Below are 12,708 nucleotides of genomic sequence, written 5' to 3'. Positions count from 1 at the left end.
CCAAACTGCGTGTTGTTTCTATACGACCCTTTTGGCTTCCCATAATCAAAGCTTCCCCACGCGCACACTTAAACATCTGGAAGCGAGAACTAAAGTGTGTTATGGCGAGACTGCAATGAGAAAATAAACATTCTGACAAACTGGTGTATATTTGTCGAATTTTAATAAATATTGACATTGTTTCGTTACAAGATTCATAAAAAATCTCCAAATTAAACGCAAACATTGATTTTCTGCTGTATTTTAAAGATACTCAAGACATGGTATAAACTGATAAATCTACACAAGTACAACAAAGCACACTCCAAGCAGGAGAAATGTCAATTAAATGAAATATTTTAATTAACAAAAGATCTCTTAACTGAAAGGTCAGTAGTGTGTTGGAATGTGGCATGAACAGGTCATGTGAGGTCAGGGTGAGAGAGATCCTTCATGATGCTGCAGGTCTTTAATTTAGACTCTATTCAAAAGTTTAGGGTGGTCTTTTAAATAAATAAATAAGTTAGTCTGCCACTTTGATTGTATAAGTTGCATTCTTTATGAAATAATGAAATATGTTGTAGAAAATCAGTGTCCATTTCTCCAGTAGCCTACAGTAGATTCGTTGGCGCTGGCGTAGGTGGCGCCAGATCTTTATATATATATTTTGTATGTAGCCATACGTCCACATACACATGAGCACAACTTTGGTTTGAGAAATGGGGGAGGGGCACAAAATGAGGGGAGGGGTTCGATTTGAATCCCATTCCCTGCATTTCCATACATTTAGGAACTATAGTGATACAACATCCAGGAAATAATTATTAATAGTGATAAATTCTGCCTTAAAGAATAGTAGACTACTAAACTATGGATATAAAAAAGATCTCTTACTTTCTTTATTGTTTAATAGCGGCCAATCACCAATGTATGTGTGTGTGTGTGTGTATATGTGTGTGTGTGTGTGTGTATGTGTGTGTGTGTGTGTGTTACAGCACTATTGTGTAATATCAGGTGCAGATAGACAGCAGTAACATTAATATGGAATTATATGAAAATGTTGATCATTACTTTAATAATTGTCTCATAAACACCCACCTTTAGTTAATGAACAAATTAAAATATTTACATTCCTGCTGCTAATTTTCTGTGCAGCACAAATACCTAAAGTAGATGATGTTTATTCCTCCAGCACTGTATTATAGCAGGGTAGGAATAACCGTCTGTCTTCCTTACTGCTGTAATCCAAAAGGATGGAACATTAATAACACAATAGATACAATAGACATTCAGGGTTGAATACACTACTGATGTAATACAGGATGGAGGATTCTCACACAATCTCACTAACATAAAAACTTTAATATAAAGAACATTTTCAATCCCATCTCTCCGTGTGTCCTACCTGTCCACCTCATCCGTCCATTCAATCCCATCTCTCCGTGTGTCCTACCTGTCCACCTCATCCGTCCATTCAATCCCATCTCTCCGTGTGTCCTACCTGTCCACCTCATCCGTCCATTCAATCCCATCTCTCCGTGTGTCCTACCTGTCCACCTCATCCGTCCATTCAATCCCATCTCTCCGTGTGTCCTACCTGTCCACCTCATCCGTCCATTCAATCCCATCTCTCCGTGTGTCCTACCTGTCCACCTCATCCGTCCATTCAATCCCATCTCTCCGTGTGTCCTACCTGTCCACCTCATCCGTCCATTCAATCCCATCTCTCCGTGTGTCCTACCTGTCCACCTCATCCGTCCATTCAATCCCATCTCTCCGTGTGTCCTACCTGTCCACCTCATCCGTCCATTCAATCCCATCTCTCCGTGTGTCCTACCTGTCCACCTCATCCGTCCATTCAATCCCATCTCTCCGTGTGTCCTACCTGTCCACCTCATCCGTCCATTCAATCCCATCTCTCCGTGTGTCCTACCTGTCCACCTCATCTGTCCATTCAATCCCATCTCTCCGTGTGTCCTACCTGTCCACCTCATCCGTCCATTCAATCCCATCTCTCCGTGTGTCCTACCTGTCCACCTCATCCGTCCATTCAATCCCATCTCTCCGTGTGTCCTACCTGTCCACCTCATCTGTCCATTCAATCCCATCTCTCCGTGTGTCCTACCTGTCCACCTCATCCGTCCATTCAATCCCATCTCTCCGTGTGTCCTACCTGTCCACCTCATCCGTCCATTCAATCCCATCTCTCCGTGTGTCCTACCTGTCCACCTCATCTGTCCATTCAATCCCATCTCTCCGTGTGTCCTACCTGTCCACCTCATCCGTCCATTCAATCCCATCTCTCCGTGTGTCCTACCTGTCCACCTCATCCGTCCATTCAATCCCATCTCTCCGTGTGTCCTACCTGTCCACCTCATCTGTCCATTCAATCCCATCTCTCTGTGTGTCCTACCTGTCCACCTCATCCGTCCATTCAATCCCATCTCTCCGTGTGTCCTACCTGTCCACCTCATCTGTCCATTCAATCCCATCTCTCCGTGTGTCCTACCTGTCCACCTCATCTGTCCATTCAATCCCATCTCTCCGTGTGTCCTACCTGTCCACCTCATCCGTCCATTCAATCCCATCTCTCCGTGTGTCCTACCTGTCCACCTCATCCGTCCATTCAATCCCATCTCTCCGTGTGTCCTAACTGTCCACCTCATCCGTCCATTCAATCCCATCTCTCCGTGTGTCCTAACTGTCCACCTCATCTGTCCATTCAATCCCATCTCTCCATGTGTCTTAACTGTCCTCCTTATCTGTCCATTCAAGCCCATCTCTCCATGTGTCCTAACTGTCCACCTCATCTGTCCATTCAATCCCATCTCTCCATGTGTCTTAACTGTCCTCCTTATCTGTCCATTCAAGCCCATCTCTCCATGTGTCCTAACTGTCCACCTCATCTGTCCATTCAAGCCCATCTCTCCATGTGTCCTAACTGTCCACCTCATCTGTCCTCTGATATGAAAACCACTGAGTTATGGTCATATTCAGTCGAACATTAAACTAGTGTCCAGAGTCTGCTGGTCATACACTGCTGAGAGAAAGTTTAAAGTCACCTCGTTTTCATGCTACACAGAATGTTCTTGACATTAAAGTCATCTGTTGCTGCTTCCAGAGTTTCATCACTGACTGTGTGATACTGCGATACTTGGTCATTACACCTTTCAGTGAGAGAGTGTTAGAGTGTGCACATTCCTGGACACAGACACACACATCGATACAAGCAGACTCACTGTGTCCTGCTCGGTCCGGCTCCTCCGTGGCAATGATGACATGCAGTTAAAAAATCATAACAAACAAATTTAAAAAGTGGGGGGACACAAACGGGATTTTGAAAAGTGGGGGGGACGTGTCCCCCTGTCCCCAGTGGAAATTGCACCCTTGCATGAGCATAACTTATTTTCTAAGCAATGTTTTAGTCTATCGGGATCACAATGTGAGCAAGTTCTGGACCAATGTGTCTCCAAAACCAGTGTCTAGGAATGTTAATTTTGAATGTGTGTCATGTGAGTATCTAAAAAATAGAAATCACTGTTTCATTCCTTGAGTGAATTAGTTTAAATTCTGAAAATTTTTTATAATGATTTATTAAAATCTGTAAAGAGAAGGTCTGGTGAATTTGTTTACAAGAAAGACATTTCAGTCAGTGCAGGCTAGTTCTGAGAGAGCAGTCACAAATAAGGATATAAATGTGATTGGTGTCTTCACGCTACACACTTATTAAAAGCACACTTTACCTCTTTCTCATCCTGGTTAAAGGGAAATGAACTAAACAACCAGCATGCATATATCAGCTGAGCCAATATCAGTGAGATAATTTCATTCACTAATTTGTTTATTACATACACAAATGACATAATCAGTACACTCTTTTCATTCAAGAACTTCCAGTATCAGTTCACTCAGAATCAGAAGGTCTACCACTCTCCTTCAGACTCAAAGTAAGGACCATATTGTTTATTTATGTTATTCTCCTTCACAGTCCTGACTCTAATGCAGTCTATAAAAGGAAGGACAAAGCTGTCAGAAGCAGTCACATGACTTAAGTGAAGAAAAAACGTGAGTCAGTACAACAAAGTGAATGAGAAAGAAATGTTCTATAGAATTGTTTCTATAAAGTTGTTATAGCACTGAAGTGCTGAAGGAACAAAAGCACATCATCATCTGGCATTTTTGTGATTTAATTATTTTATTTTCAATTATCAATTACTAAGAAGACAGAAAAAAATAAAGATTTTTGAATTTCCTGGGAAATTAGTCAAAAGTAGTCAAGTATTACTCATTTAAGTACGTCAAATAAGTGTACACACCACACAGGTGTCAAATTTTTCAAAACAATATTCAACCTCAAGCAGTACCAGGTAACAGCTTTTACACTGAAATAAACCCGCAAAACTGCAATTGTGTCTATTTTACCCCTTTGGCGTTTAAAAAAAAAAGATAAAATTGTTGCATTGGCCGGGAATCGAACCCGGGCCTCCCGCGTGGCAGGCGAGAATTCTACCACTGAACCACCAATGCTTAGACCCCTAAACGTCTGTGCCCTTCCGCTGTGAAAAATAGTTCCCCCAAAAAACAGCCACGCAAGCCAGTCTTTGTACCGATAGCTATAATAATATAATATTAGCAAATTAACATTTGAATATTTGAGAGGTAAAAAAAAAATCTACCTTTAATAAAGAGTAACCCACACACTATTGTCATTTTTTCCAAAATAATAATTCAAGTAGGATGTATAGATTTCTTAATTAAAAAAAAAACTGCGTGTTGTATCCTTCTGACCCTTTTTGCTTTCCATAGTCAAAGCTCCGCCACACGCAGGCTTAAACATCTCTACAGCAGTGGTCTGTCTGGGAATAAAGAGAATAGCTCGGTGAGCAGAAATAATGAGTGACAGCGGAGAGCAGCAGTAACCTGACGGAAAGCTCTGAAGAGCATCAGGTGAACACTTATTGTATGGAGGATGAAGAAGCCCATGATGTTTTAAGAAGCCTGAAGATTAGCGACGGAGATCAGCGGCAGTACAACAACGTGAACGATGGCTTTCACTCCTTCTTTATAGTGAAAAGAACGTTGTTTATGAACGAGCACTATTTAATATGCACAAGCAAGAACCCAGTGAGACTGTCGATGCTTTCAGTGCACTGTATGCGCTATAGAGCAGTGTAACTACTGGACATTGCATGATGAGCTTATAAGAGACAGGATTGTAGTGGCCGACACGTGGCTATCTGAGCGTATGAAAATGGAGAGGGATTTGGACCTGACAAAATCAGACAATCAGAGGAGATTAAAAAGCAGCAAAACACACTGAGGGGTGATGCCCGTGATGCCACACTAATACAATCAAGCATGTTGCTGGAAAGTCACTTTGGACAGCGGACACATTGTCGCGCTCACCCATGAAATCAAGCTTGTCCTCGGGGGAGCAAGAGTTAATGGAGAGCACCAAGATTTTTGTGGACAGTGTAAATTGAACGTTTGCCTGTCAGCCCCACATACTTGGGAGACCTGTGGGAACAGCTAAATCTGACAGTGTCTGTTCACATGTCATAACGCTGCGTAATGAGGGATGGCCAGCACATGCCAGACGAGCCAGTGCTGAAGAGTTTCTGGACAGAGCAAACTTCACTCACTGTGAAAGATGAGTTATTGTTGGAGGACTCAAGGCTTGTAATTTCTGCAGTGATGAAGAATGACGTGTTAGCCAAGCTTCATGAGGGACACCAATGGGTGGTGAAATGGAAAGAGCATGCACGACAATCTGTGGTGGCCAGGGCTCAGTCACCAGATTAAAAATATGGTGTTAAACTGTAGGCCATGCATACAAGAGCAACACGTTCACAAAGAGCCACTAATGCCATCAGAATGCACTATACGACCATAGCAAAAGCTGGGAGCAGACCTATTTGTCTTGGACAGTAAAACTTATCTACATGTAGTTGAGTACTATTCAAGGTACATCAAAATTGCACATCTGTCTCACACCAAGTCCACTGATGTCATCAAACATCTAAAGTCGATCTTCGCTCGCCATGGAATCCCGGGAAATCCTGATGTCCGACAGTGGGCCGCCGTTTTCTGGACAATCCTTCACTTCTTTTGCAGATTCCTATGGGTTCAGACACATTACTAGCAGCCCAAAATTTTCACAAAGTAATGGGGAGGTGGAATGCAAAGTTCAGACAGTGAAAAAGCTTCTGAAGAAAGCATCAGATCCCGATCTTGCTTTACTTGCTTATAGAGCCACACGTCTTAAAAATGGTTACAGTCCAGCTCGGCTTCTCATGGCCCGACATCTTCACACAACAGTGCCGGTGTTACCATCTCAGATGGATCCTGCACTGTCTAACAGTGCTGACCTCACTCGAAAAGAAGGGGAGAAGAGGACATCAGATGCTGCAAATTACAATAGGCAATCATGGTGCTGTGCCTCTGAAGGTTCTGTCATCTGGTGATCAGGTATGGGTGACTGATGAAAAGTCATCTGTGACTGTGTTTCAGAAACACTTCACTCCTACCTGGTGGACCTACCCCAAGGCGTAGTGAGGAGCAACCGTCAGCACCTGATACCACCTTCATCTAAGCAACAGACATTACAGACAACTCCAATGAGTTCTCCTATGTCACCTGCGGTGAAACCAACACTGCCACTCACAGAATCTACTACTCTCAGAGTGTTGTATTGGTGTTTATTGCAAGTTAATTGTGTGTTTATGTAAATGTGTGTATTTATACTGATGTTTTTGTTCGAGTTTGTAAGCACTTTATACAAATTTGCTAGAATGCTAAAGTATTTGAATAAGTTTACATTAAGAAGATTTTCAACATGTGTATTGAGGAATAAGGGTTATGAGAATAAAGAGGAAAATTTCAATAGCACAAGTATTATTGTTTCCCAATAATAATAATATTGTTATTAACAAAATATCTCTTAACTGAAAGGAGTGTGGCATGAACAGGTCATGTGAGGTGAGGGTGAGAGAGATCCTTCATGATGCTGCAGGCCTTAATTAGACTCTAATCAAAAGTTTGTGTTATGATTAAAATGATGTTACATTCACGCAAGAGAAGATAAATTCTATAAGTATAAAATTTTAATAAGTAAATAAATAAATCGGTCTACGACTTTGATTGAGTAAGTTGCATTCCTTGTGAAAAACTGAATATGTTGTAAAAATCAGTGTCCATTTCTTCAGTAGCCCACAGTTTTCCCAAATAGATTCCTTGACTAATTTGTTTCGTGTCCCTTCCCATAAGTTAGATGATTCTACCAGTAGGTGGCGCCAGATTTTTATTTTTGTTTTTTGTTTTTTACATTTTTTGGATGTAGGCATAAGTCCACATACCCATGAGCTTAAGGCCCCTACTAAGTGTATAATATTCATGTTTATTTTCATAGCTTATTTTCTAAGCAATTTTTTAGTCTATGAGTAGAGGGAGAGAGGCATCATCATGCAGACTCTTCAGTTTTTCAAATTCAGTGTAATCACAGACAATCAACTCCAGGTTACCTGAAAAGGAAACACCAGGATTACTTTTACTCCAAGTTGGAAATGACCTGTCCATAATTATCTCAAATACAGAGAGTTGTGATTTTGAATGTGTGTCATGTGAGTATCTAAAAAATAGAAATCACTGTTTCATTCCCTGAGTGAATTAGTTTAAATTCTGAAAATCTTTTATAATGATTTATTAAAATCTGCAAAGAGAAGGTCTGGTGAATTTGTTTACAAGAAAGACATTTCAGTCAGTGCAGGCTAGTTCTGAGAGAGCAGTCACAAATAAGGATATAAATGTGATTGGTGTGTCTTCACGCTACACACTTATTAAAAGCACACTTTACCTCTTTCTCATCCTGGTTAAAGGGAAATGAACTAAACAACCAGCATGCATATATCAGCTGAGCCAATATCAGTGAGATAATTTCATTCACTAATTCGATTATTTTATTCACAAATGACATAATCAGGATGTTCATTCAAGAACTTCCACTATCAGTTCATCAATTACTAAGAAGATGACAAATGACAGAAAAAAAAACTAAAGATTTTTGGCTGGTAAATTAGTCACAAGTAGTCAAGTATAACACATTCAAATACGTCAAATAAGTGTACACACCACACGGGTGTCAAATTTTACAAAACAATATTCAACCTCAAGCAGTACCAGGTAACAGCTTTATTACATTTTAATAAACCCGCAAAACTGCAATTGTGTCTATTTGACAACTTTGGCGTTTTAAAAAGAAGATAAATTTGTTGCATTGGCCGGGAATCGAACCCGGAATTCTACCACTGAACCACCAATGCTTACTTCCCGAAAGCCCTGTGCCCTTCCGCTGTGAAAAATAGTTCCCCCAAAAAACAGCCACGCAAGCCAGTCTTCTTTGCACCGATAGCTATAATAATATAATATTAGCAAAGTAAATGGTCTTTAAGGATTTCCCTGCTACATATAATCTTAAAACACCATCAGACTACAGCAAACGTTATAACAAGATAACATTATATTATTTAATAGGCAAAAAAAAATCTACCTTTAATAAAGAGTGCAAACATTTTTAACCACACTATTGTCGTTTTTTTCCCAAAACAATAATTCAAGTAGGATGTATAGATTTCCTAATTTTCAATGAAACTGGGTGTTTTTTCTTCTTCTTTATGACCCTTTTGCTTCCCATAATCAAAGCTCCGCCACGTGCACGGTTGATCTCGTTATGGCGAGACTGCAGCGAGAAAATAAACTTGTGCAGGCTAGTTCTGAGAGATCAGTCACAATTGAGGATATAAATGTGATTGGTGTATCTTCATGCTACACACTTTACCTCTTTCTCTTCCTGGTTAAAGAGAAATGAACTAAACAACCGGAATGCATATATCAGCTGAGCCAATATCACTGAGATAATTTCATTCACTAATTTCTATTGTTTCATCCACAGATGACATAATCAGGATGTTCATTCAAGAACTGCCAGAATCCCAAACCAAACCCAAACACAAATTTTCCAAAACAATATTCAACCTCAAGCAGTACCAAATATCAGTTTTATTACACCCTAATAAACTCGGCTTTCGAAAGGAGGACACATTTGTCCATTGTCCGGGAATCGAACCCAGGTCTCTGGATTCTTTGGCTAAAATTCCTTTAACCGTTTTACTATTCATTCTCAGTGGCGCAATATATTTTTGTGTAACACTTTGTGGCGCTGTTCCACTGCTGCTGTTACAGTTCGGGTAAAACTCATGGGTTGCAGTTTAGCGCGTGATGTAAGCTTAATTAATATTAATTCTGTAGTGTGTCTGATTTCAGCATTTCAAATTATTTAATTTCCCAGATTTTTTTTTGCATTATAATACAGAATATGCAATCACCGTCCACTTTATTAGCAACACCTAGGTAGGTAGACCTGCACATTAAGGTAGTTATCTAATCACGTGGTAGCAGCACGATGTCTAGAGCTTTGTTAACGTTCACCTATTTCAGAAAACGCTGATCTCCTACTGCCATATTCACACAACAGTCTCTAGAGTTTACAACGAATGGTAAAAAAACAAAACAAAAAGAAAAACATGCATCTCAGAACACACAATACTTCAAACCTGGATGAGGTTCAACAGCTGAGGAGCAGAGCTAGTTTTGGTATTAGAACAATCATCATACAGATGTGTTCACTGCTTACATCTGTAACACTCACTCTACACGAGTCAGAATGTAGAATTAGGCTGATTTTTTTTTTACCTTTGTGTGTCGGCTCAAGAAGCTGACGCAGTACACAGTGAAATGAAACCACGTTTCTCCAGGACTCTGGTGCTACAAAAAACAACACAGAGCTAAGGACTGAAAGTAAGCTTGTCCTAGCCATGTAAAGTGTATGGTGTGCAACCTAGTGCAAACAGTGCAGGACAAAAAAAACATCGCAAAAAAGACAATACAAAAGTAAGCAGTACAGGACACATACACAAAATACACAAAATAGCACTGGCCAGTATGCATTCTGTATAATATGTTAGAGATCGCAACCAATCATTCAGAGACAGGTTGTTGGCTCTAAACCAGGCTGTTAGCCACTGCACCTCCTCTCTGTACACTCGTTTCATTGCCAAACTTAATGTGGCAGAGTGAACAGCAGTGGGCTGAGGACGCAGCCCTGAGGAGCTCCAGTGCTCAGTGTGGTGGTGCTGGAGATGCTGTTCCTGAGGTCTCCCAGTCAGGAAATCTAGTTGCAGACGGAGGTAGTCAGGCCCAGAAGACTCAACTTCTCAATCAGGTGCTGAGGGATGATTGTGTTGAATGTTGAACTGAATGTTTTTGTCCAGGTGTGTGAGGGCCAGATGGAGGGTTGTGCTGATGGCATTGTCCGTGGAGTGATTCGGACGATACGCAAACTGCATGGGGTTCAGTGAGGGTGGTAGCTGGGTCTTCATGTGCCTCATGATGAACCTATTGAAGCATTTCATCATGATGAAATCAGGAAGTAAGTTGTAGTGCAGAGCAAGGATTAAAGAAAGAAAGGAGGAAAATGAAGAAATGCGGATGGTTTGATAAACGGATCGCTGTGCACTTTTGTAAAGAGAGCAGCAGCAGTGTGAGTCAATTGGTGCAGAGAGAGAGAGAGAGAGAGAGAATAAAAAGCAGAAGGACAGAAGAGTGTGGACTTCTCTGTCTGACAATATAAAGACTTTCTTAAAAAATAAGAACATTAAAATCACCACCTGGAGAGCGACTTAAAGGCAAGAAATACACGATATGAGGGATTAAAGACGAGTTCATCAGTGTAGTGTGACTCTTCAGCTCAGTTTCTTTAAATAAGCTCGGTTATTTTTAACTGAACTAAATCATATACATAACTTGTAGTAAAGATATGAAAGTAACTTATTGTACACTGTGGCGTTATCCGAAATATAAACAATCCAATTAAATAAATCCAGTCAGTTGTTCAGACTGGGTTCCGTTAATGTGTGTGTGTGTGTGTCTGTGAGACAAGAGAGGGTCTGTGATTACACATGCGCATGTTAAATTAGGGCTTTAATGAACAATAGATCTTAAACAGCACTGCTGAGTCTTTTACAAATCACACATAACAAAGAATATGAAGTGTGTGGGTGTGTGTGTGTGGGTGGGTGTGTGTGTGGGTGTGTGATGTCGTTCACAAGGTGATTTTGTTCTCTTTCACACCAAAAGGTGAGGAATTCTGCACTTGATACTTGTTGATGTTTGTGCTTATGACCATGGAGTTTGAAAATGAGTTCCAGAGCGACGTTTTTAGTATCTGTGTATCAGGACCACACACACACACACACACACACAGATATTTATCCCTACAGCTGGTTCCCAAACTGCAGCTTTAACGATGTAGCTCTGAGATAAGGCAGTGTTTATATTAAACTTATTAAAGTGAGAAGGACTGAATGATGATGTGATGAAGCTGATTAATACTGATACATTGATCACACTTTTTCAGAGGTATCATGATATCTTCGTATTTAATTGTATTTAGCAGACAGTCAGTTACATTCTAACTAATTACAAGACTTTTTTAACAAGTTAAAATGTAAAACTACAATTTTACTGTGATATCAGGACACACAGTGTTGTAAAAATGTCTTGGATTGTGGTGATATGATACACTGAATTGCCAAAAGTTTTGGGACACCCCTCCAGATCATTGAGTTCAGGTGTTGTTTTTCAGGGGTTGGACTCGGCCCCTTAGTTCCAGTGAAAGGAACTCTTAATGCTTCAGCATCATACCAAGACATTTTGGACAATTTCACGCTCCCTTTTTGAGGGGACCAGTTTGGGGATGACCCCTTCATGTTCCAACATGACTGCACACCAGACATGGATGAGCGACTTTGGTGTGGAGAAACTTCACAGAGTCCTGACCTGAACCCCATAGAACACCTTTGGGATGAATTAGAGCAGAGACTGTGAGCCAGACCTTCTCATCCATCATCAGTGCCTGACCTCACAAATGTGCTTCTAGAGGAACGGTCAAACATTCCCATAAACACACTCCTAAACCTTGTGGAAAGCCTTCCCAGAAGAGTTGAAGCTGTTATAACTGTAAAGGGGGGGACAACTCCATATTACATTCATGTGCATGGGAAGGCAGACGTCCCAAAACTTTTGGCCTGGCTCACAGTCTCCACTCTAATTCATCCCAAAGGTGTTCTATGGGGTTGAGGTCAGGACTCTGTTCAGGCCAGTCAAGTTCCTCCACACCAAACTCACTCATCCATGTCTTTATGGACCTTGCTTTGGTCACTGGTGTGCAGTCATGTTGGAACAGGAAGGGGTCATCCCCAAACTGTTCCCACAAAGAGCATGAAATTGTCCAAAATGTCTTGGTATGAAGCTGAAGCATTAAGAGTTCCTTTCACTGGAACTAAGGGGCCGAGCCCAACCCCTGAAAAACAACCCCTGAACTCAATGATCTGGAGGGGTGTCCCAAAACTTTGGGCAGTACAGTACAGTGCATTTTTGACGCATGGCCCAGTCATAATGTAAATCTCACTTCAGTCCTGAGCTCGGTGTTGTTACATGTAGCAGCAGGGTCCTAGAGAACCTGGTTTAAGTTCACTGTGTCAGCTATATAAAGTCAAAATGACAATAAAAGCATCTTGACCTGAAATGTTTCAGGATTGACGTCTTCTGTATTTTAACTCAGTGATGTGTTTTTCTACACGAATCTGATTTCTCTGAATAATTGTTTGTATTTTG

General features: G+C 40.8%; 1 non-coding gene across 1 annotated transcript; it reads right to left on the bottom strand.

Moving 5' to 3' along the window:
* Positions 1-4,435: 4,435 nt before the first annotated feature.
* Positions 4,436-4,506, bottom strand: trnag-gcc (transfer RNA glycine (anticodon GCC)). The gene has a single exon. It is a non-coding gene; the product is annotated as a tRNA-Gly (tRNA).
* Positions 4,507-12,708: the final 8,202 nt, after the last annotated feature.

This window comes from Hemibagrus wyckioides, linkage group LG03 (assembly GCF_019097595.1).
Source record: "Hemibagrus wyckioides isolate EC202008001 linkage group LG03, SWU_Hwy_1.0, whole genome shotgun sequence".
NCBI lineage: Eukaryota > Metazoa > Chordata > Actinopteri > Siluriformes > Bagridae > Hemibagrus > Hemibagrus wyckioides.
The sequence above is the reverse complement of the archived record's forward strand: the minus strand, read 5'-3'. Positions and strand labels throughout refer to the sequence as shown.